Source organism: Canis lupus, chromosome 24, assembly GCF_048164855.1.
Source record: "Canis lupus baileyi chromosome 24, mCanLup2.hap1, whole genome shotgun sequence".
Taxonomy (NCBI): domain Eukaryota; kingdom Metazoa; phylum Chordata; class Mammalia; order Carnivora; family Canidae; genus Canis; species Canis lupus.
In genome coordinates, this window is record NC_132861.1 from 19,215,146 (window position 1) to 19,237,895 (window position 22,750).

The following is a 22,750-nucleotide window of genomic DNA, read 5'->3' on the forward strand; positions in this document are numbered from 1 at the left end:
TCTGGATCCCCCAAGCCATCAAAAGCAGTTTGTGCACCTAGAATGCCACTCATGTTGAAACAACCTGGGGATAATACTACCACAATATAAATCAAATGCCGATAACACCTTTTTTAAAAAAATGTAAAAGTCGCCCTTTTTTTTATGATACTCTACCACAGACTATGGCGAATAGTCCACATCCAAGATGCCCACTGTAGTTCCTCAGAAGCTCACAACCAGAAAACCCACTTGGTAAAAGGAAAAGTGGAACTTTAGCCCTAGAAAGAATCTTGGAAAAACAATACTCCAAGTCTTTGGAATTCTGCTTCATCTTTGTGAGACCAAGCACAGGTTTACGGCTTCTGCGGTGTCCTCTCCTAATTCACAAATTAAATGTTTTATTGGAAATCTTCAAAAGGCTTACATAACAAAAAACTAAGGATGAATGTGACCTGTATCTGCTACGACATGCAAAGGCTGGAGGAAAGGTCTCCTGTGGGTCGAGCCTGCCAGCGGAGCGGGGCCGCTGTGGGACCGCCGGCCGGTGCGCCGCCCGGCCGACAGCAGCAGCACCCGGTCCCGAGGGGCGGGGCTGGAATGGGCCGGGGGGGGGCGGGCGGGCCGCGCAGCCGGGCAGCCGGGCGGGGCGGAGGGAGGCGCCGCCGGGGAGGCGCCTCCCGGCCTCCCACCACCGCCCGCCGCGGCTCAGGCGCTCCTCCGCCCTGGCCCTTCTCCTACCTCGCGGTGAGGGGAGCACGACGACCGCGAGTCTGCCGGGGAACGACGCGGCTTTCTCGAGAATCTACTAACAGCCCGCCTAGGCCAGAGCGCTGCGCCCGAGTCGTTGCCACGCGCGGAATCCAAGGAAACGGCTCCCACAGTCCTCCGCGCCAGAGCCGGGCGGGGGCGAGGCCAGAGAGGAGGGCGGCCGGGAGGGGGCGAGCCGGGGGCGGGGCGGGGCCGGAGAGGAGGGCGGCCGGGAGGGGGCGGGGCCCGGTGGGGGCGGAGCCAGAGAGGAGGGCATCCGGGCGGGGGCGGGGCCCGCGGGGGCGGGGTCAGGGAGAAGGGGGCGGGGCCGTCCCGAGCGGGACTAGGGTGAAGGTGAGGATACCCGGTGCGATGGCCTTTGTTTGGAGTGTGAAGGAAAGAACCCAACAGTTTGTAAGTCCTGATGAAATCTGCCAGAAGGATTACTCAGAAATGATACTGGATTAGAAAATATCTCCTGTAGCCGCCACATTGATGTGAGCTGAGAAGCCGAGTCGTGCAGTCATTGACTGTCCTTCGTCACCCTGTAAAGTGGCTTAAGTGAGATCCTGTCTCGGAGGCACCGGCTTCTCTCCTTCCTCGTGTGCAGGTGTTTCCACAGCATCCTGTATACACCTTCTGCAGGTTCTCAAGGTAATCTTGTCTGGTGTGAGCCTTAAAGGGCAGAACTGAAAGTTTGTGTCCCAAGCACCTAGAACCAGGTTCATACTAAAAATAAAGGCGCAGTATGAATGAGAAATTCATAATTGTTTAATATCATTAAAGTTTGTTTTAAATTTTGAAGATTAATGGGGGTTATGCATGGGAAGTCTAGATACTAGTAAATAATGAGTTTCAAACATTAACTGTATGTTAGGAGACTACATTTTTAGCAATACATTTTATGTATGTCAATATAGTATTTTAATTATTATTCACAAGGTTATCTTGAGGGAAAAATGATGTACAGTAAGGAGAGACCTTTTTTTTTTTAATGAATCTCAGGACTACTGTGGTTAAGTCAACTAAACTAGTCTCTAGTACCTAGTTTTTTGTCAAACACTAGTACAGATGTTGCTGTGAGGATTTTTTAGGAGATGAGTAACAGTTAAGATTTTGAGCACAGCAGATTACCCTATATAGTGTGGATGGGCCTCATCCAATCCATTGAAAGACTTATGAGAAGAGACTGATGTCCCTGGAGGAGGAGGGAATTCTCCCTCCAGACTGCCTTCAGTCCCCGGCTGCCATATCAACTCTTCCCTAGGTCTCCAGCCTGCTGTCCTGCCCTGCATATTTTGGATTTGGCCATACCACAATTGCATAAGCCAATTCCTTAAAATAAATCTTAATATATGCCTCCTTTTGGTTCTCTTTCTGTGGAGAACTCTGACCAATAGAACTACTCAAGGATGTTTGTACAGGAAGAGTTTTGGGACATTGAGATGGTTGCAAAGGCAGGTGTGTTGCTGTCCTAAAGATAATGTCTCTCTGATGCAAAGGCTGAGCACTTTGGCCTGCAGTCCACTATAAAAGATTGAAGTTCCTAAGTTCAGGGTTCCTCAGCTGTGACACAAACCCATTGCATGTGCAGCATCCACCTGGGCTACCATCATGGGACTTGGGAGGCAAGGAGAACTGAAGCTCAGGCTGCTTACTGAACTGTGAAGAATAAAGTCCTTTGGCTCTGATCCAGTACTTTCTGCAAGCATTTATGAAACTGTGTTAGATTGTTAGCGTGGAAAGAGGGTAAATCCTTACACAATTTTTGATAGTATCTAGCTACAATGCCTAGCTTAAGGCATGTGTTTATTATATATTTGTTGAATTAATTAGGGAACACTGTACAGCTCTTCTCTCAAGTTGTTGCACTTCAATATATAAGACAATTTTTGTTATCTTTTTAGGTCTCCAAGCTATAAATTTCTAGTTCTCTCAGAAAAGAAAATTGTTGAAAATGAGTTCAAGTTCCTTTATGCTTGGTTGCTCTTTAAGCATGATACATTTCCTTACCTAGAGAGTGATCAATCATCTCCTTCATTTTAAATATCGTGATGCAGCTACCACTTATTGAACATACTCATATTGCCAGACAAAATGTTGGGGTCACATAGCTTGTATTTCTCAAATAAAAGCACCACAGAAAGGGTGCCTGGGTGGCTCAGTGGGTTAAGCATCTGCCTTTGGCTCAAGTCATGATCCTGAGGGATTGAAGCCCACATTGGCTCCCAGCAGGAATCTGCTTCACCCTCTCCCACTGCCCTTCTCCACACTTGTGCTCTCTCTCTCAAATAAATAAAAAAAAAAATCTTAAAAAAATAAAAAGCTCCACAGAGAACAGAAATTTTGTCTTTTTTGTTGTAGACTATACCCTAGTGCCTAGGGAAGTGCCTGAAAATAGTGGGCTCTCAATAATTATTTATTGAATAAATTGTCAGGGCTTGTAACACATAAAGGCAGGAGTGAATGAGAAGCAAGCAACAAGCATGAATCTTACATTTAGCATAACTTATGGGGGAAAAGCTAATGCCACTAGTTAATACAAGAACACTATGGGAGAAGCAGATTTGAGAGAGAGAATAAATTTAATTTTGAACATGAACCTGTTGAATTTCAGATGTCTGTGAAATGTGCAATAGAGATGTTTGAGTAGGCAACTGTATATAATGATATAAAGCTCAGAGAAGAGATTCCATCTGAAGATATACATTTGGAATTCAGAGGCTTCCAAAATTGATGAAGTTGAAGCCTGGGAGTGAGTGAGATTCTTACTGGGGAGGAGAGTAGGTGGGATGAGAAAAGAGAGCCTAGAACTTAGCCTCAGAAACTTATCATTTAAAGATTTTGATCAAAAATAGCCAAACTAAAAAAAAAAAAAAAAAATAGCCAAACTATGAAAAGAGCACAAATGTCATTGACTGATGAATGGATCAAGAAGATGTCGTATATATAAATAATGGAATATTATTCAGCCATCAAAAGAATGAAGTCTTGCCATTTGCAACAACGTTGATGGAGCTAGAGTGTATTATGCGAAGCAAAATGAGTTAGAGAAAGACAAATGATTTCACTCATGTGAAATTTAAGACACAAAGCAAATGAGTATATGGGAAGGGGAAAAGAGAAAAACATACTCTTAACAATAGAGAACAAACTAAGGGTTGGTGAAGGGAGGTGGGTGGGGGATGGGCTAAGTGGGTGATGGGTATTAAGGAGGGCACTTGTTATGATGAGCATCGAATGTTATGTGTAAGTAATGAATCACTAAATTCTACTCCTGTAACCAATATTGCATGCTGTTAACTTACTAGAATTTATTTATTTATTTATTTTTATAAATTTATTTTTATTGGTGTTCAATTTGCCAACATATAGAATAACACCCAGTGTTCATCCCATCAAGTGCCCCCCTCAGTGCCCGTCACCCAGTCACCCCCACCCCCGCTCACCTCCCCTTCCACCACCTCTAGTTCATTTCCCAGAGTTATGAGTCGCTCATGTTCTGTCTCCCTTTCTGATATTTCCCACTCATTTTTTCTCCTTTCCCCTTTATTCCCTTTCACTATTTTTTATATTCCCCAAATGAATGAGACCACATAATGTTTGTCCTTCTCCGATTGACTTATTTCACTCAGCATAATACCCTCCAGTGTCATCCACGTTGAAGCAAATGGTAGGTATCTGTCGTTTCTAATGGCTGAGTAATATTCCATTGTATACATAAACCACATCTTCTTTATCCATTCATCTTTTGATGGACACCGAGGCTCCTTCCACAGTTTGGCTATTGTGGACATTGCTGCTATAAACATCGGGGTGCAGGTGTCCTGGCGTTGCATTGCATCTGTATCTTTGGGGTAAATCCCCAGCAGTGCAATTGCTGGGTAGTAGGGCAGGTCTACTTTTAACTCTTTGAGGAACCTCCACACAGTTTTCCAGAGTGGCTGTACCAGTTCACATTCCCACCAACAGTGCAGGAGGGTTCCCCTTTCTCCACATCCTCTCCAACACTTGTGGTTTCCTGACTTGTTAATTTTCCCCATTCTCACTGGTGGGAGGTGGTATCTCATTGTGGTTTTGATTTGTATTTCCCTGATAGCAAGTGATGCGGAGCATTTTCTCATGTGCTTGTTGGCCATGTCTGTGTCTTCCTCTGTGAGATTTCTGTTCATGTCTTTTGCCCATTTCATGATTGGATTGTTTGTTTCTTTGGTGTTGAGTTTAATAAGTTCTTTGTAGATCTTGGAAACTAGCCCTTTATCTGATAGGTCATTTGCAAATATCTTCTCCCATTCTGTAGGTTGTCTTTTAGTTTTGTTGACTGTATCTTTTGCTGTGCAAAAGCTTCTTATCTTGATGAAGTCCCAATAGTTCTTTTTTGCTTTTGTTTCTCTTGCCTTCATGGATGTATCTTATAAGAAGTTACTGTGGCCAAGTTCAAAAAGAAATAAAAGGCATTCAAATTGGCAAAGAAGAAGAAGAAGTCAAACTCTCCTTCTTCACAGATGACATGATACTCTACATAGAAAACCCAAAAGACTCCACCCCAAGATTGCTAGAACTCATAAAGCAATTTGGCAGTGTGGCAGGATACAAAATCAATGCCCAGAAGTCAGTGGCATTTCTATACACTAACAATGAGACTGAAGAAAGAGAAATTAAGGGGTCAATCCCATTTACAATTGTACCCGAAAGCATAAGATACCTAGGAATAAACCTAACCAAAGAGGTAAAGGAACTATACCCTAAAAACTATAGAACACTTCTGAAAGAAATTGAGGAAGACACAAAGAGATGGAAAAATATTCCATGCTCATGGATTGGAAGAATTAATATTGTGAAAATGTCAATGTTACCCAGGGCAATTTACACGTTTAATGCAATCCCTATCAAAATACCATGGACTTTCTTCAGAGAGTTGGAACAAATTATTTTAAGATTTGTGTGGAATCAGAAAAGACCCCCAATAGCCAGGGGAATATTAAAAAAGAAAACTATAGCTGGGGGCATCACAATGCCAGATTTCAGGTTGTACTACAAAGCTGTGGTCATCAAGACAGTGTGGTACTGGCACAAAAACAGACACATAGATCAATGGAACATAATAGAGAATCCAGAAGTGGACCCTCAACTTTATGGTCAACTAATATTCGACAAAGGAGGAAAGACTATCCACTGGAAAAAATACAGTCTCTTCAATAAATGGTGTTGGGAAAATTAGACTTCCACATGCAGAAGAATGAAACTAGACCATTCTCTTACACCATACACAAAGATAAACTCAAAATGGATGAAAGATCTAAATGTAAGACAAGATTCCATCAAAATCCTAGAGGAGAACACAGGCAACACCCTTTTTGAACTAACTAGAATTTAAATAAAAATTAGGAAAAAATTAAATGCTTTGTAGAAGAGGATCCCCTAATGATTCTCATTAATAGCCTGATATATTGAAGCAAAACAAGGAAAATGAAAATAGAGGAAGCTAAAGGAAGAAACTGTCAAACAGATGGACAATGATGGTGCATGTGGATAAGAGATCAAGTAAGTTGTACTTGGCAATATGGAAGTCACCATTGGCTTAGCTAGAGTCCTTTCACTGAATGGTGATACAGAAGACTCTACCACATTTATTGGCAATTGGTGATGAAACAGAGACTGGATATTGGGTCTCAGGAAGCCTGGCTATTAATGGAAAGAGATAAAGCAGTAGTAGATGGCATGGGGTTTGGGAGTCCAAGTAGAGTTTTTGTTGGTCTGTTTTTTAAGATGGAAGATACTAGAGCATGCCTGAATGCTGATAGAAATAATCCAGTAGAAAGTGGTTGAGGATGCAGGAGAGATAGCTGATTTTGAGGGGACTGCGGGAGATTCCAAGGTTTGCAAAAGGTGGAGAAGGTATAGAATTGGCAGAGAAGAGAACACACTAACTAGAGAAATATAGTAACATTTCTTAGTAAGTGTGTGGGTTCAGTTGATACTGATGATCATGAATAGGTAGCGATGCTCGTCTCCCCTATTGTCTGGTACTTTCCTGGTCCCATTTTCTTGACTGGATTGTACTTACTTCACTAAGTAGAGACATAAAGAAGGCAATAGTGGATTTCATCCAAGGTTGGAATTTGTTAGGTAGTTGCAAAGAGAGAGCAGAAGGGAAAAAAGAGTTTCAATGGTAGAAATGAAATTTAATATAAATAAAAGGGGAACTGAATTAAAGGGATCTAATGAATAGGAAGAAAGTAGAGGAATCAGGTTAGAAGTGCTGATGAGATCAGAGGAACAACTGGAATAGGGTTATTTCAAAAGATTAGAGAGTAGTCCTTCTGAATGAATGATGATGGAAGCAGTACAGCTTTCAGATGGTCACAAGGTCCAGGATTTGATGATAGGTGTGATCCGAAGGAATTCATTTGGAACTAGAAGTCCAGAGTTGAAGTCACTGGAATAAGGTATACTGAGACAGGTGGCAAAAAAATTGAAGGAGAGCAAGGAGAAAGTTGGGAGATGTTTGAAAAAAGGTATACCAGATGGCTCAAGATTCACAGCCACAGAAGGGTTGCAAGTGGGTGGGGAGTAACCAGTGGCCTGGAAGCAGTGTGGGGAAGTCAAAAGAAGCTACTAACCCTACTTCCTGCCTCTGAGTTCCGTGAGCAGTGAGTGAGTAACCAGAGAGGTCTTCATGGGAAGCATTGTCCTTGGAGGACAGCCGGTTTTCCCCATGAAAGCAGAGAGGTGGGAGAGCACTGGGGAAAGACTTGAAGATGTGGGGAAACCATCAATCACAGAACGAAAATTCCAGTGGACTAGGGAAGGCTTGGACCAGAGTATGACCACTGACAGGGACGACTTGTTCTCTGGGTAGTGACCAAGGACAACAGGAATGTGAAAGGGGATGGATTTAGACTGGACACTCTCTGGGAGGGCTTGGGCACATAGTCCTAGCATAATTCTGCTCGAGACTGAAAGAGAGATGCAGTGTTTCCTTTTTGCATGGTCAGCTGTTGATGGTGGTTGCAGGTCATCAGCAGTGGCTGGCAGCCAGGAGCAAGTGGGCACCAGCCTCGTGGACATTTATTCAGTGGAAGGTAGTGGAGAATAAGTATATTCAGTCTGGTTTTTGACAATGGCTTGATGCTCTTACAGTCGCTGGGTCGGTGCTCCTAAAGGTCTGTCAATAGAGATTGTCTGTCATCCATCAATGATTCTATCTCGCCTGCTACATTTGTCTCCAGTCATTCCTCCCCTCTCCATCTCCCTACTACCTACAGCGTCTGGGCAACCATCTTCTCTCATCTGTCTGGCTACCATAACTTCCTAATTTTTCTCACTGCTTTTTCTTTACTCTTCTATATTGCTCTCGTTCAATTTATTGCCACACTGTAGTCAAAGTTATGATCCTTATGTGAATATCTGATCACAGTATTCCCTGCTTAGAACCTTTTTGTGCCCTCTTTCCCCACTCTACTTTGACCTCCAGACAAAGTCTAAGCTCAGAACATGGTTTATGAGGCCCTTCACAGTCTTAGTACTCAGGATTCTTTGTTGCAGCCAAGAAAAACTAATTCATGCTAACTTTAGCAGAAAAGGAATTCTTAAGAGAGATATCAGGTAACTTACAGTTTTGTCAGAGAGGCTAAGGAATGAGGCTTGGAAAACAAAAGAAACTCAGGGAGGTAAGGCACAGACAAAATCAAATCAGAGGAATAACCTGCCTAAATCATGGAGAGCAACCCTCAAAGTTTGCTCAGAACTGAGGGAATCTTCAGGATGTTGGATTTTCAATCATAAAACCAGGAAAATCCTGGGCAAACCAGGATAAATTGGTCACCTTACTGAGTCTGCTGCTGTAGGGATGTGTCATCTTGATACCTTAGTATTTGCTCTCCGCTTGATTCCTGCCATCTTGGACCCTTGATGACACATAGCTGTATTCTGCTGTTTTCTGACACGGTCTGCCTTATCACTGGACACTGGGTTCTAAGCACCGTGAATTATTTCTAACCATCCTGCCCTTCTTTTTCCTCCATCCAGAGTCAAAAAGTCCCAGCTGGGAACATGAGCTGACTGGCATTGGCTCAGAACACCAGGTATCAGGAACTCAAAGACAGGGTATCTGCTCCCTTTGAGCTTCTTCCTCCTGATTTTGGAGGAAGTGCAAAATGGAAAGGGTATTCAGCTGTGAGACGCCCAAAATGACTGACATCCATGATCCTTCCCTCTTTTTTGCCCTCTTCACTTGCATATTATGCCCCAGGCTATACTTAACATCTTTCAAGGCACTGGAAACAATCCTGATCTCTCTCACCTCCAGGCCTTCACACAAGCTGTTTTTTTTTTTTTTTCCTGTTTTTGTTTGTTAAGATTTTCTTTATTCATTTGAGAAAGGGAGAGAGAGAGAGAATGAGCAGGAGGGAGGGGTGGAGAAAGAGAGAGAGCAGACTCCCTGCTGTGCAGAGAGCCCAACCCTAGGATCAGTACCTGAGCTGAAGGCAGACGCTTCACAGACTGAACCACCTAGGTGCTCATTTTGGTTTGGGTTTTTTTCTAAAATGGTCTTTCTACGGTCCTCTCAACCTAGCCACCTCTTTCTCCAGGATGCCTTCCCTAGTCCTTGATGTATTAGTTTGCTACGGCTGCCAGAACAAAATACCATAGCCAGGGTGGTTCAAACAACAGAAGCTTATTTTCTCACAGCTGTGGATGTTGGAAGTCCATGATCAGAGTGTCCGCAGGGTTGGTTTCTGCTGCACATCACTCCTTCGTTTACAGATACTGCTCCCTTGCTGCTTCACACAGTTGTCCCTCTGTGTGTGGTACCCCTGGCATCTCACTGTGTGTCCTAATCCCTTCCTGTAGGAACACTAGTCCGATTAGATTGAGACTCATCCTAAAGGCCTCATTTTAACCGAATTACCTTTTTTTTTTTAATGTGGATCCCTTCATGAATTAGTGTGTCATGTTAATCTTCTTCATATCATTTCAGTGTTAGTATATGTGCTGCTGAAGCAAACACTAACCTAACACTACCTCTTTAACCAAACACAGTTACATTCTGAGATACTAGGGGTTAGGGTTTCAACATACGAATTTGGGGGGACAAAATTCAGTCCACAACACCTAGTTTATGTTGGGTCGTATATATGCCTAGAGCATGTTGATTGTTTGCTATCAGTGCACATAGCACAGTTTTATAGTTACTACTTATATATGTAAAAGTTCACCCAAATCAGCCACATATTGCTGTTCACCACTGGGTTCCTACCCTAGTACAATAAAACTTAGTTTATCTGATAAGTAATTTAGGCACTGTGAAAACTCTTCATCTATTCTTCCCAGAAAAATACCATGAAATGCGGTTATTGCTTGTTAAATATTTAAAATTATCATGATTCTTTTCTACCCTAAAAGTTAAAAGCAGGGATGCCTGGATGGCTCAGCGGTTGAGCATCTGCCATCTGCCCAGGGAGTGATCCTGCAGTCCCAGGATGGAGTCCTGTACTGGGCTCCCTGCATGGGGCCTGCTTCTCTCTCTGCCTATGTCTCTGCCTCTCTCTCTATGTCTCTCGTGAATAAATAAATAAAATCTTAAAAAAAAAAAAAAGTTAAAAGCAAATTTGCCTGAAAATGCAGGGGGAAATTTTTTCCCTCATTTTTCAAATAACAGACCCATTCTTTAATGGGGCTAATGACCTGACCAGTATAATCCCTTTTATCCTTATTAGGAAGATAGTCACTGTTCAGTACTTTGAAAATATGATCACTGATGTTCCAGATTCTCTTTTCCTTTTACTGTTTGTATGATACAGCAGTAACCTATACTCCTACCTGGATGTTTTATTAGGAGCTTGCTTTGTGTTGAAAAGTGCAAGAAAGAAGTAGTAGGCCTAATTTTACAGTTTCTACATCAAATGTACTGTACTCTCTCCCTTTAGAGGCACTTAAATGAGATTCATATTCCTTAATATGAAAAACACTGCTTTTCCAACTGGCACCAACCGAGTCTGAAGAAATCCTTATGGCTTTGGGAAGGATCTTTAGATCCTAAATTGTAGGTAGACCCTGTACTCACAGTTTAAATAAATATCACACTTTGTGCTGAGACTTTTAAGATTTCTTACTTGTGAGTTACAAATTAACTTTAGCCTGCTTGATAATTTTAACCTGTTCTAAAATAAATGGACATTGGACTGTACATTGCCATAATAAGAGTCCCATTCCATTCACAACACAAAAACTAGAGGCATTAACAAGTTGAAATTAATGTGTAATATATAAGGAGGCAGGAGGTGCTTCAAGTTGTACCCACACTATCACATGCCCCAAGGGTAGCATCTGAAATGGACAAAACACAGTTTAACCTAGGAGATTCTAAATTATGACTAGGGAGTGCTCACTAAAGTCCAACCATTAATTTTATAGTATATTGTTTTCCAAAGGGGAATCAGCCAAATAGTCAATGACTGAACGTTATCACAACTTACAACTTTACAAGGTTGAAAAGGCAAACTCTTGGCCTTCTAATGGTAAAGTAATCCAGTTCCAAGGCACACATAAAAATAAAATTAACGAGGGGTGCCTGAGTGGCTCAGTGCGTTAAGCGTCAGCTCAGGTCAAGATCCTGGGGTCCTGAGATCATGGAGCCCAGTGTCCGGCTGCCTGCTCAGTAGGAAATCTGCTTCTCCCTCTTCCTCTGCCCCACCCCTCACTCGGCACACTCTCTCTCAAATAAATAAATATTTTTTAAAAAATAGAACAAAATTAATGACAATGGCTACCTATCACTCAAGTATGCTAGTCATACAGCCCGTACAAAGCACTTGGTTGCTTTTGCCTCTTTCCCTTTTGAATTCCTCTCTCTCACCCTGGATCATTCCTTCTATCTTAAATCTAGCTCTAAAATCTTATTACTACCAAAAATTCTTAATGTATGCAGCAAAGAAGAGCCTAATAACTAAATTGATTGGTGTAAATCTTTAGGATTATCCACATTTTATCACAACTCTTCAATATTCTTTTGGATTTTTCATCCAAAATTGATAGTTTTCAGTAAAAAAAAAAAAAAAAAGTGTCCCTTAACTAGAGATTTCACGGGATATCTAACAGTTGTGTTGAGTTTACCACTTTCTAGGTATAAACACAACTTCAGTTTCTATTCCTATTAATTTTGCCGGTATTTACTCCATCTACAGTCAAAACCCTCCATTTCTTGGACTTCACCTCCCCTTCTAACCTTATTTTCTTTTGTAAAGAAGAAATAATGGTTTTGGAAGCAAAGTGAAGTACTAAGAGAAGGTTTACTGTCAAACAACGGACCTGATGCAGATCAAAAAAATTGGGCTCCAGGAATGAGATTCTGTGAACTGGGTCTCAGGAAAGCAGAGTCTCTGAGGTCTGGAGATATCCAAGCTAAGTGGCTAAGCGTTGTAGAAGTGTATTTCTGTGTTTTGTCAGAAGGCAGTCTTTCCAATGGGTGTGATGTTCTTCTTTCAGGGTCGCAGTGCCTCAGTTGTCTTTCCTGATTCAGGATTATGGAATCCCAGCTGTTGTTACAAAGGAAGTCAAGTCTGCATTGCCTCCTATCCCTCAGATGGTATCATCATCATTGTAAGTTTCTGGAGATGGGGGCCGTGCCTTGTATTTCTTGGCATCCTCTATGGATGTGTAGAATAAACTTTATATTGGTCTTAGCTTTTTCAACTATAAAAAGAAAATTGGAAGGTTTTTAAAAATGCTCAAATTAAAAATTTTACTTATAAGGGATTGCAGGCAACTTCAATAAAATTTCTGGACCTGAACATTTTTTTTTAAGATTTTATTTTTGTTTATTCATGAGAGACACACAGAGGCAGAGATATAGGCAGAGGGAGAAGCAGACTCCCTGCAGGGAGCCCAATGCGGGACTCAATCCCAGGACCCCCAGGATCACTACCTGAGCCAAAGGCAAATGCTCAACCACTGAGCCACCCAGGTGCCCCAGATCTCTGGATTAATCCAGTCCATAAAGCTTACTTATACTGAATCCAAAATACATGTAATAATTCAAGTTCACTTACATTAATTATAATAGTACTAGCCATAACATTAGTGATTAATAGTTATCATATATTGTGTTAATAATAATATAATTATATATAAGAATTGTATAACCACAGAATAGTATATAAGTATAATATTAATGATTATAATGATATAATTTTGTGACATAAAATTAACCAATTTAATTTAATGATTAAAGCATATTTATGCTTAGTCCAAATTATATTTAATAATTCCACATTTTTGCTCAGTCTAAATTAGATTTAATAATGCAACGTTTTTCCCCAAGTTTATCTCCATCTTTCCAGAAAGTATACAAATCAGGAGACCTTCTTTTAGCAAAGTTGTGCCCTATTCTTTTTATCACAAGGTTAAGAAAACAGAAGGTAAAGATGACAGTAAAGAAACACTATGACTTCCTTCCATAAGCAAAAATACTATTCTTCTTTAAGAAGCTTTATTTATTTATTCATGAGAGACACACACACAGAGAGAGAGAGAGAGAGAGAGGTGAGGGAGAAGCAGGCTCTATGCAGGGAGCCTGACATGGGACTGGATCCCGGGTCTCCAGGATCACACCCCGAACTGAAGGCGGCACTAAACCACTGAGCCACCCGGGCTGCCCACAAAAATACTATTCTTTTTTTTTTTTTTTTTAATTTATGATAGTCAGAGAGAGAGAGAGAGGCAGAGACACAGGCAGAGGGAGAAGCAGGCCCCATGCACCGGGAGCCCGACGTGGGATTCGATTCCGGGTCTCCAGGATCGCGCCCTGGGCCAAAGGCAGGCGCCAAACCGCTGCGCCACCCAGGGATCCCCAAAAATACTATTCTTAAGCTTAATTTGAAACGGCAATATCAATAAAAGGTAAAGATAATTCAATATTTTTCAGCCTAAGGCTTGGTTGCTGCAAAGTTTAATGGACCACTGCACTTCTCAAATACATGTAGGGATCTGTGGCATTATGCCAGGGATATGCAAGAAAAGGAATTTTGCTGAAGCATCAATTTTACTAGACTATATTTTGGGGGAAAGTGTATATAATTTAAATTGGTAAAGAAATTTATATATTTTTTTATTGAGGTATAATTGACATAACATTATATAGTTGGCCCTTAAACAACATGGGTTTGAACTGTACAGGTCCACTTATAAGTGGATTTTTTTCAATAAATACAATACTGTAAATGTATTTTCTTTCTTATTTATTTATTTTTTTTATCAGGGGGAGAGGCAGAAGGAGAGGGAGAGAGATAATCTTAAGTAGACTCCACACTCAAAGTCTGACATAGGGCTCAGTCTCACAACCTGGAGTCATGACCTGAGGCAAGATCAAGAATTGGACACTTAACCAACTGAGCCACAAGACACCCCTCTTTGCTCTTTTTTATGGTTTCTTAACAGCATTTTTTTTTCTGTAGCTTACTTATTATAAGAAGTAGTATATAATACATATAATATCCAAAACATTTGCTAATTGTTTACATTTTTGGTAAGGCTTCCAGTCAACAGTTGGCTATTACTAGTTAAGTTTTTGTGGAGTTGAAATTATATGTGGATTTTTGACTGGGCAGTGGGTTAGCACTTCTAACCCTGCATTGTTCAAGGTAGGTGGTATTAGTTTCAGGTGTAAAACATAATGATTTGAAATCTGTATTATTGCAAAATTGTCACCTCAATAAATTTAGTTAACATTCATTACCAGACATGGTTACAAAATTTTTTTCTTGTGAAGAAAATTTTTAAGAGTTATTCTCTCAGCAACTTTTAAATATGTAGGGGCACCTGGGTAGTTCAATAGTTGATCTATCTTTGGCTCAGGTTGTGATCCCAGGATCCTGGGATCAAGTTCTACATCAGGCTCCCGCTGGTAGCCTGTTTCCCCCTCTGCCTATGTCTCTGCCTTTCTCTGAGTGTCTGTCATGAATAAATAAATAAAATCTTTTAAAAAAAACTTTTAAAATTGCAATACAGTATTAACTATAGTTGCCATGCTCTACATTACATCCCATGACTTCTTTATTTTATAACTGAAGTTTGTAACTTTTGGCCTCCTTTGCCCCCCTTTGCCCCGCTTCACCTACCTCCCACTCCCTACCACTCACTGACATCCAGTAATGTGTTCTCTGTATCTATATGCCTTTTTTTTTTTTTTAGATTCCACATGAATGAAATCATATGGTATCTGGCTTTCCCTATCTGTCTTATTTCACTTAGTATAATATCCTCAAGTTCCATCCATGTTGTGGCAAATAGCAAGATTTCCTTCTTTTTTATGGCTGAATAATATTCTATTGAATATACATATGACATTTTCTTTATCTATTCATCAATTGATGAACACTTACATTATTTCTATAAATACATTATTTCAATAAATACAAATCTTGGCTATTGTAAATAATGCTGAAGTGAACAGGGGATGTGTGCATCTTTTAAAGTTAGTGTTTTCATTTTCTTGGAATACCCAGAAGTGAAATTGCTGGATCACATGGTAATTCTATTTTTAATTTTTTGAGGATCCTCCATACTGTTTTTCAAAGAGGTTGCACCAATTTACATTTCCATAAAGAGTACACAAGAGTTTCCCTTTCTCCACATCCTTCTTAATATTTGTTAATTCCTGTCTTTCTGAAAACAGCCATTCCAAGAGATCTGAGGTGATACCTCACTGTGGGTTTAATTTACATTTCCCTGTTGATTAGCAATGCTGAGCATCTTTTCATGTTCCTACTACCCATCTATATGTTTGAAAAAAGACCATTCAGATCCTCAGCCCATTTTTTTTTAAATCAGATTGTTTCTTTTTCTTTCTTTTGTTTTTTTAAGACTTTACTTATTTATTTTATTTGAGAGAGAGCACAAGTGGTGGTGATGGGGAGGGGTAGAAGCAGAAGGTAGAAGCATGCTCCCTGCTAAGCAGGGAGCCCAAGGTGGGGCTCAATCCCAGGACCCTGGGATGATGACCCTCTGAACCAAAAGGAGACACAACCAATTAAGACACCAAGGCGCCCCAAAATCAGATTGTTTCTTTGCTGTTGAGTTGTATGAGTTCTTTATGTATTTCGGCTGTAAACCACAAATCAGATACATCATTTACAAATATTTTCTCCCATTCAGAAGGTAGTCTTTTCGTTTTATTGATGTTTTCTTTTGTTGTGAAGAAACATTTTAGTTTGATGTAGTTTCTTTATGTCTTTCTTGCCTTTACTTTTGGTGTCAAATCCAAAAAGACATCACTCAGACCTATGTCAGGAGCTTTCCGGCTCTGTTTAGAATTTTAGAATTGCTTATTATCATTCTGTGAAAAATGTCATCGGAATTTTGATAAGAATTGCGCTGAATATATAGATTACTTTGGGTGGTATGGACATTTTAGCAATGGCAATTCTTCCAAACCATGAATATGAAATATCTATTTATCTGTATCTCCCTAAATTTCTCTCATCAATGTCTTAAACTTTGCAGTGTACAGGTTTTTCACCTTCTTGGTTAAATTTATTCCTAGGTATTTTATTCTTTCTGATGCAATTATAAATTGTGCTCTTAATGTCTTTCTGACAGTTTGCTATTGCTGTACAGAAGCCCAACTGGTTTTTGTGTATCGATTTTGTATCTTGCAACTTTACTGAATTCATTTCTTAATTTTAACATTTTTTAGGTAGAGTTGTTAGGGTTTTCTATATATAGTATCATGTCATCTACAAATAATGACAGGTTTACTTCTTCCTTTCCAATTTGGATGCCTTTTTTTTTTTCCTTTTTCTTGCCTAATTGCCCTGACTTGAATTTCCAATACGATGTTGAATAACATGGCAGGAGTGGGCAACCTTGTCTTATTCCTGATGTTAAGAGGAAAAAATTTTAAGCTTTTCACCATCAAGTATGATGTTATCTGTGGGCTTGTCACATATGGCCTTTATTATGTTAAAGTACTCTCCTACTATACCTACTTTGTTGAGAGTTTTTATCACAGATTGGTGATAAATTTTGTCAAGTGCTTTTTCTGCATCTGGTGAGATGGTCACATGATTTTTATTCTTCATTTTGTTATGTGGTGTGAAATGTTGATTGATTTGGCTGATTGAATCATCCTTGTATCTCTGGAATAAATTCCAATTGATCATGTTGTGTGATCCTTTTAATGTATTGTTGAATTTAGTTTGCTAGTATTGTTGAGGATTTGGGGATTTATGTTCATCAGGAATATTGGCCTGTAATGTTGCTTGTGGCATCCTTGTCTGGTTTTGATACCAGGGTAATGCTGCCTTTGTGAAATAAGTTTGGGAGCACTCCCTGCTCTCCAATTTTTTTTTGGAAGAGTTCGAAAAGAATTGGTTTTAAATCTTCTTTGATAGATGTTTTTGTTTTGTGGTTACCATAAGGGTTACATCTAGCAATTTAAATATATATATTTTAAGTTGATAATAATTTAATTTTGAATGTATTCTAACGCTTTGCATTTTATCCTCTCCCTCTGCATTTTTAAAAAGATTTTATTTTAAGTAACCTCTGCACCTAATGCAGGGTCTGAACTCACAACCCTAGGATCAAGAGTCACCTGCTCTTCTGAAAGAGTCAGCCAGGTGCTCCTCTGCATTTTGTTTTTGGTGTCATATTTTATATGTTTTTAACTTGCATGTCCCTTGACTAATTATTGTAGTTACAGTTATTTGTTCCTACTTTTGTCTTTTAACCTGCATACCAGCTTTATAGATGAATAATTTACTACCTTTATTAATATTTGTCTTTACCAGTGAGAGTTATACTTTCATATGTTTTCTTAGTATTTATTAGTGCCTTTTCAGAGTAAAGAAGTTCCTTTAACATTTCTATAAGGCCAATGTTGTGTTGATCAGCTCCTTTGGCTTTTCTTATCTGGAAAAGTCTTTATCTCTTCTTCAGTTCTGAACGATAACTTCATCATATAGTTAGTTATTCATGATCAGAAGTTTTTTCCTTTCAGCATGTTGAACTTCTGGTCTGCAAATTTCTGCTGAAAATATGCTGACATTTTTCTAGGGGCTTACTTGTATGTAACAAGTTTTTCTCTCGTTGCTTTCAAGATTCTCTCTCCTTGTCTTTAACTTTTGACATTTTAATTATATTATGTTTTGGTGTGTGTCTCTTTGGGTTCCTCTGATTAGAACTCTCTGGGTTTTCTGGATCTGAATATCTGTTTCTTTCCCCAGGTAAAGAAGTTTTCAGCCATTACTTCTTCAAAGAAATTTTCTGTCCCTTTCTGTCTCTTCTACTACTGGAACTCCTATAATGTGAATGTAGTCTGCTTGATGTCTCATAAATCCCTTACACTATCTTTCCTTTTATTTTATCCTTTTTTTCTTTTTGCTGCTCTGATTGGGTGAGACTTTGAGTTCACTGATCTTTTCTTCTGCTTAGCCTACTCTACTGTTGAACACTTCTAGTACATTTCTTCGGTTCAGCTATTGTATTCTTCAGTTCTGTGACTTCTGTTTGGAGCTCACCTTCTCTTTTCTATCTCTTCATCATGAAGTTCTCACTGTGTTCATCCATTCTCCCAAGTGCAATGAACATCTTTATGACTATTATTTTGAACTCTTTATTGAATAAATTACTTATCTCTTTTATTAATTCTTTTTCTCTGACATTTTATCTTGTTCTTCCTTTGGAATGTATTCCTGTGTTTCTTCATTTTGCTTGAGTTTCTGCATTGGTTTCTATGAATTAGTTGAAGCAGCCACCTCTTTCAGTCTTGAAAGTTTGGCTTTGTGTAGGAATTGAACTTCTTGTTAGGCCCTGCCCTATCTGATCTTGGTTATCTCTCAAACCTTCGTGATTGTTCAAGAAGGCTATTATATTTTTAACAGCCCAGTACTTAAGGGTGTACAAAGACTAGTCAGTGTCCCCAGGGTGGTAGGCGACCCCAGTCGGTCTGTAGATTCAGGCTGATTGGAAACCAGTGCTCAGGCAGCAATTCTTAAAGAACTTAAATATATACAGTCCTGTGGGACTACATGCATAAGCCTGGCTGGCTTTCAGAGCCAGATGATTTGGAGGTGTCTCCTGGGTGGCAGTTGCAAAAATCGGGACTCTGGGTGAATTTACAAGCTCCTTTCTGGGGGATACCAGTAAGCTGTAGTGAGACAGAGAGAGAGAGAGAAAGAGAGAGAGAGAGCGCGCGCAACAACGGTGTCCCCTGGCCTGTGTACCCCACCAGCGCCTCTGCAGCCTCCAGATGTACTCCGGACCTGAACTGAAGCCTGCCACTGAAGTCAAGTCCCCATGGCTAGCAAGCAGTTTCTTTTTCACTGAAAGCCTGGGGATCTGCTTTCCATCTGCTGTCGAGGCAGCTCCCCGGGGCAAGACTACCCAGACTGTGTCTCCTCTCGTTACAGACGCATGGGACCCAGGAAAGGAAAGCCTCCTGGTCACCAGAGCCAGGCAATCAAGGGGGTATCCCTGGGACAGCAGCCACAGAAACCAGGGCGCCAGATGTAAAAAAACTGGGCTACTGGCCACATATAAGAGATTCCCTCTGACAGATGCTAGGGCACGGCAAAGAGAGAATGTAAAGAAAGTGCCCACTCTCTAGGGTCTCAGGAACGGTTACAGACAGCCTCTAAATGTGTATTTACTTAGAAGCCTGCCCCTCAGCTAGTAGGCCACTTCCAGAGAGAGGATGAGCTCCTGGGGCTGTTGTTTCTTGCTGTGCCCTGGGGATGGTAGCTGTTTAAAATCTCTTAAAATCTCATCAGTTAAAGTCCTGTGGAACCTGAAAGTGTAAACCCACCAGAACCTGGTGATATCAGAGGTGTCCCCTGGCAGCAATCATAAAAATCAAGGCACCGGACAAAGGTACAGAGTCTTCTGGAAAGCCAGTGAGCTGAAAAGAGGCAGAGGAAGAGGCAAAGATGGTGTCCACTGGCCTCTCCTTCCTGAGAGCCTGTCCATAGGTCCCTGTAAGTGTGCTAGAGGCTTGCCTCACAGGCCAAAGCTCCTGGACAAGCCAATGGGCCTCTTTCTCAGAAAGTCTGGTGTGTTTCTATTATCTGTGAAGTGCCCTGAACTGTTTCTCTAATTGTTACAGTTATGTGGAGACTCATGAACACAAGCCCCCCTTGGCCTCCAGAAGCAGGTGATTGAGGGGTGTCCCCTGGGTGGCAGCCCTAAAAGTTTGTAAAGACAGAAACATTCATAGAAGCTCCACCCTGGAAAGCCTGGTGGTCTGGAGTGTGGCAGAGGGAGAGTGTGAGGATGGCACCTATGGAGAAAAAAGAGGAAAATGGAATAGAAAAAGAAGAAAGAGGAAAAAGAAAGAAAGGAAAGGTGGCTGCCCACATTCGTAGTGCAGAGGGAGCGTGTGCAAGATGGTGCTGCCACCTCCAGCCCTGGAGAGTATCCCAGCAAGCCCTGCCCTCACACCAATGCTGCACAATTAAGAAATAAGTCTCTTTCACATAGAGTCTGGGTGCTTCTCAGAGGGCTGCTTTTGAGCTGGGCTTGGGGTGGGAAGAGTCTGTGGGTGGGGACCTCGAACTGCTGCTCCTCTGCTCCAGAGGGTCTTATGGGGAAAAAGCCTCGTTTGTCTTCAAGGCCAGATGTCTTGGGGATTCATCTTTGAGGTGCTGATTTTATTTTATTTTATTTACTTACTCTTCCAAATTTTTATTCAAACTCAAGTTAGTTAACACCTAGTGTAGTATTAGTTTCAGGAGCAAAATTTAGTGATTCACTTACATACAACACCCAGTGCTCATCACAACAAATACCTTTCTTAATGCCCATCACCCAGTTAGCCCATCCTCCAACTCACCTCACCTCCAGCAACCCTCAGTTGTCCTCTATAGTTAAGAGTCTATTATGGTTTTTGCCTCACTCTCTGTTTTTATCGTGTTTTTCCTTCCCTTCCCATATGCTCATCTGTTTTGTTTCTTAAATTCCACACATGAGTGAAATCATATGGTATTTGTCTTTCTCTGACTGACTTATTTCACTTGGCATAATACACTCATCATAGTTAATGGCAAGATTTCATTCTTTTTGATGGCCAATATTCCATTGTGTATATATATATATACACACCCTCACACCCACACATACACACCACATCGTCTTCGTTCATTCCTTAGTCAATGGACATTTGGGCTCTTTCCATAATTAGGCTATTGTGGATAGTGCTGCTATGAACATTGAGGTGCATGTGCCCCTTCAAATGAGCATTTTTGTATCCTTTGAATAAATATCTAGTAGTGTAATTGCTGGGTAATAAGGTAGTTCTATTTTTTAACTTTTTGAAGAACTTCCATGCTGTTCTCTAGAGTGGCTGCACTTTACACTGCAGTGTGCATTCCCACCAACAGTGTAAGAGGGTTCCCCTTTGTCCACATCCTGGGGTGCTGCTGGTTTTAAAAGTCAGGGTGCCCAATGGGAGGTACAAACCCATCACTCCTTAGGGAAAAGCTCCAGGTTTTGCGTTGCCTCTCAATTATGGGTCCCTGCACAGGGGAGGGGTTTATGGCAAGGTAGTATCTCAGCCTTTCTTACTCACTTCAATGTGATTTCTTTTTTGTTTACCTGACATGAAGGGGTCATGCCACCAGTTTTTAGGGTTTTCTCAAAGGAAATTTTCCATATGTAGCTGAAGATTCAGTATGTCCACAGGAGGAGGTGAGTTCAGGATATTTCTACATTACCATCTTGAACCAGAATCTCAAATATCAGATATTATTTTATGTTAACACAAATATGGATATATTGTAGAATAGGAATATAAATTCTTACACATTCTTAAGAAAACACTCAAACTTCAATGAAACATTAAGTTTGGAAAGATGAATGGATAAAGAAGATGTGGTTTATGTATACAATGGAATATTACTCAGCTATTAGAAATGACAAATACCCACCATTTGCTTCAACGTGGATGGAACTGGAGGGTATTATGCTGAGTGAAAATCCTCTCACCCACCCACCAAATGACGTATGTGTTCAGAACAGCCCATGATTATGTATGTACAGATGTAGCAAGAACATTTATTTCACTACTGCCAAGTCTGACCTATGATGGAAGACGAACAATGACCTCTCAGAGATAACGCCAGTGACACCATGGACTCATCAAGGGGACTTTGCCAAGGAAAAGCCGCCCCTCTACCACACACTGGAGAAAAACCAGTTCAATGTCATCCAGCTACACTGCACATTGGTTGAGCTGGGAACCAGAAGACCTTGGTGATGTTTAATTGATATAAGGCCATTAATACTTAATTTAGTATAATCCTATCAGCTCTATCATTCATTATCCTGAATGAAGCTGGAAAAGCTATTTGGTTACTTGGTGGTATCCTTAAAGGTTGGCTTATCTATATACTCATTAAATACTTTCATCTCCTGATACAAATATTAAATGTCAATGTTAAAAGTAAAAAAAAAAAAAAAAGGAACATTAAGTTTGGAGGAAGTGTCTTCTGGGACCCAAGGAAGGAAGTATCTTCATTCTCTGCCATTGCTGTTCCTTGGTGGAAAAAACTGAGAAATGTTGCCATAGGAGCTGACTTTCCTGAGTGAGGGATTCTGGCTTCTACTTCCAGCATTGCTACTGAGTCATTGTGTAACACTTGGCAAGTCCCTTTCTTCTCTAGGACTGAGTCTTGTCGCTTGTAAAAGGAGGAGCTGGCCTTGGCCTCTTCTAGGACTGTTTCTGGACTCTGATCTTATCTGACTTCTCTTCATGTGTCACAATGATTACTGTGTGTCGGCACAGTATTACCAGCTAATTGGACTGATGTTTACCTTGAAAGGGATTTTAATGATTGTTAAAAGGAGGCTGTGAAGTATAAATGTATGTCTTTCAGTACGAAAGTAAACTTCCCCTTTATACAAATCTCTCACTTTTAAGAACCCATAGAGTACCCTAGATTGAAGGTAGTAAATCTGTATTCAGTGTGATAGGTGATTACTGATTCAACAAGGGAGTTGGGCAGAGGGAGAAAAAGTGGAAAAA

The 22,750-nt window shown here is 40.6% G+C and overlaps 1 protein-coding gene and 2 long non-coding RNA genes across 13 annotated transcripts in view; 1 reads left to right on the top strand and 2 right to left on the bottom strand.

Annotated features, from left to right (window-relative positions):
* IFT88 (intraflagellar transport 88) overlaps positions 1-917 on the bottom strand; it is a 135,646-nt gene extending 134,729 nt beyond the window's left edge. For 3 of the 7 annotated variants that reach the window (XR_012016337.1, XR_012016338.1, XM_072795818.1), the window contains exon 1: positions 721-916. The gene's annotated coding sequence lies outside the window, so the exon portion shown is untranslated. The other 4 variants (XM_072795819.1, XM_072795817.1, XM_072795816.1 and 1 more) reach the window with 4 other exon arrangements.
* Positions 918-1,041: 124 nt separating this feature from the next.
* The window catches only part of LOC140615842 (uncharacterized), a 37,119-nt gene continuing 15,410 nt past the window's right edge, over positions 1,042-22,750 (top strand). For all 5 annotated transcript variants that reach the window (XR_012016342.1, XR_012016343.1, XR_012016341.1 and 2 more), the window contains exons 1-2: positions 1,042-1,383; positions 12,220-12,333. This is a non-coding gene — a long non-coding RNA (uncharacterized lncRNA). The remainder of the gene's footprint in view (positions 1,384-12,219; positions 12,334-22,750) is intronic.
* Positions 12,005-21,566, bottom strand: LOC140615843 (uncharacterized). Its single transcript, XR_012016345.1, has 2 exons — positions 21,529-21,566; positions 12,005-12,426 (listed from the first exon to the last, which is right to left on the bottom strand). It is a non-coding gene; the product is annotated as an uncharacterized lncRNA (long non-coding RNA).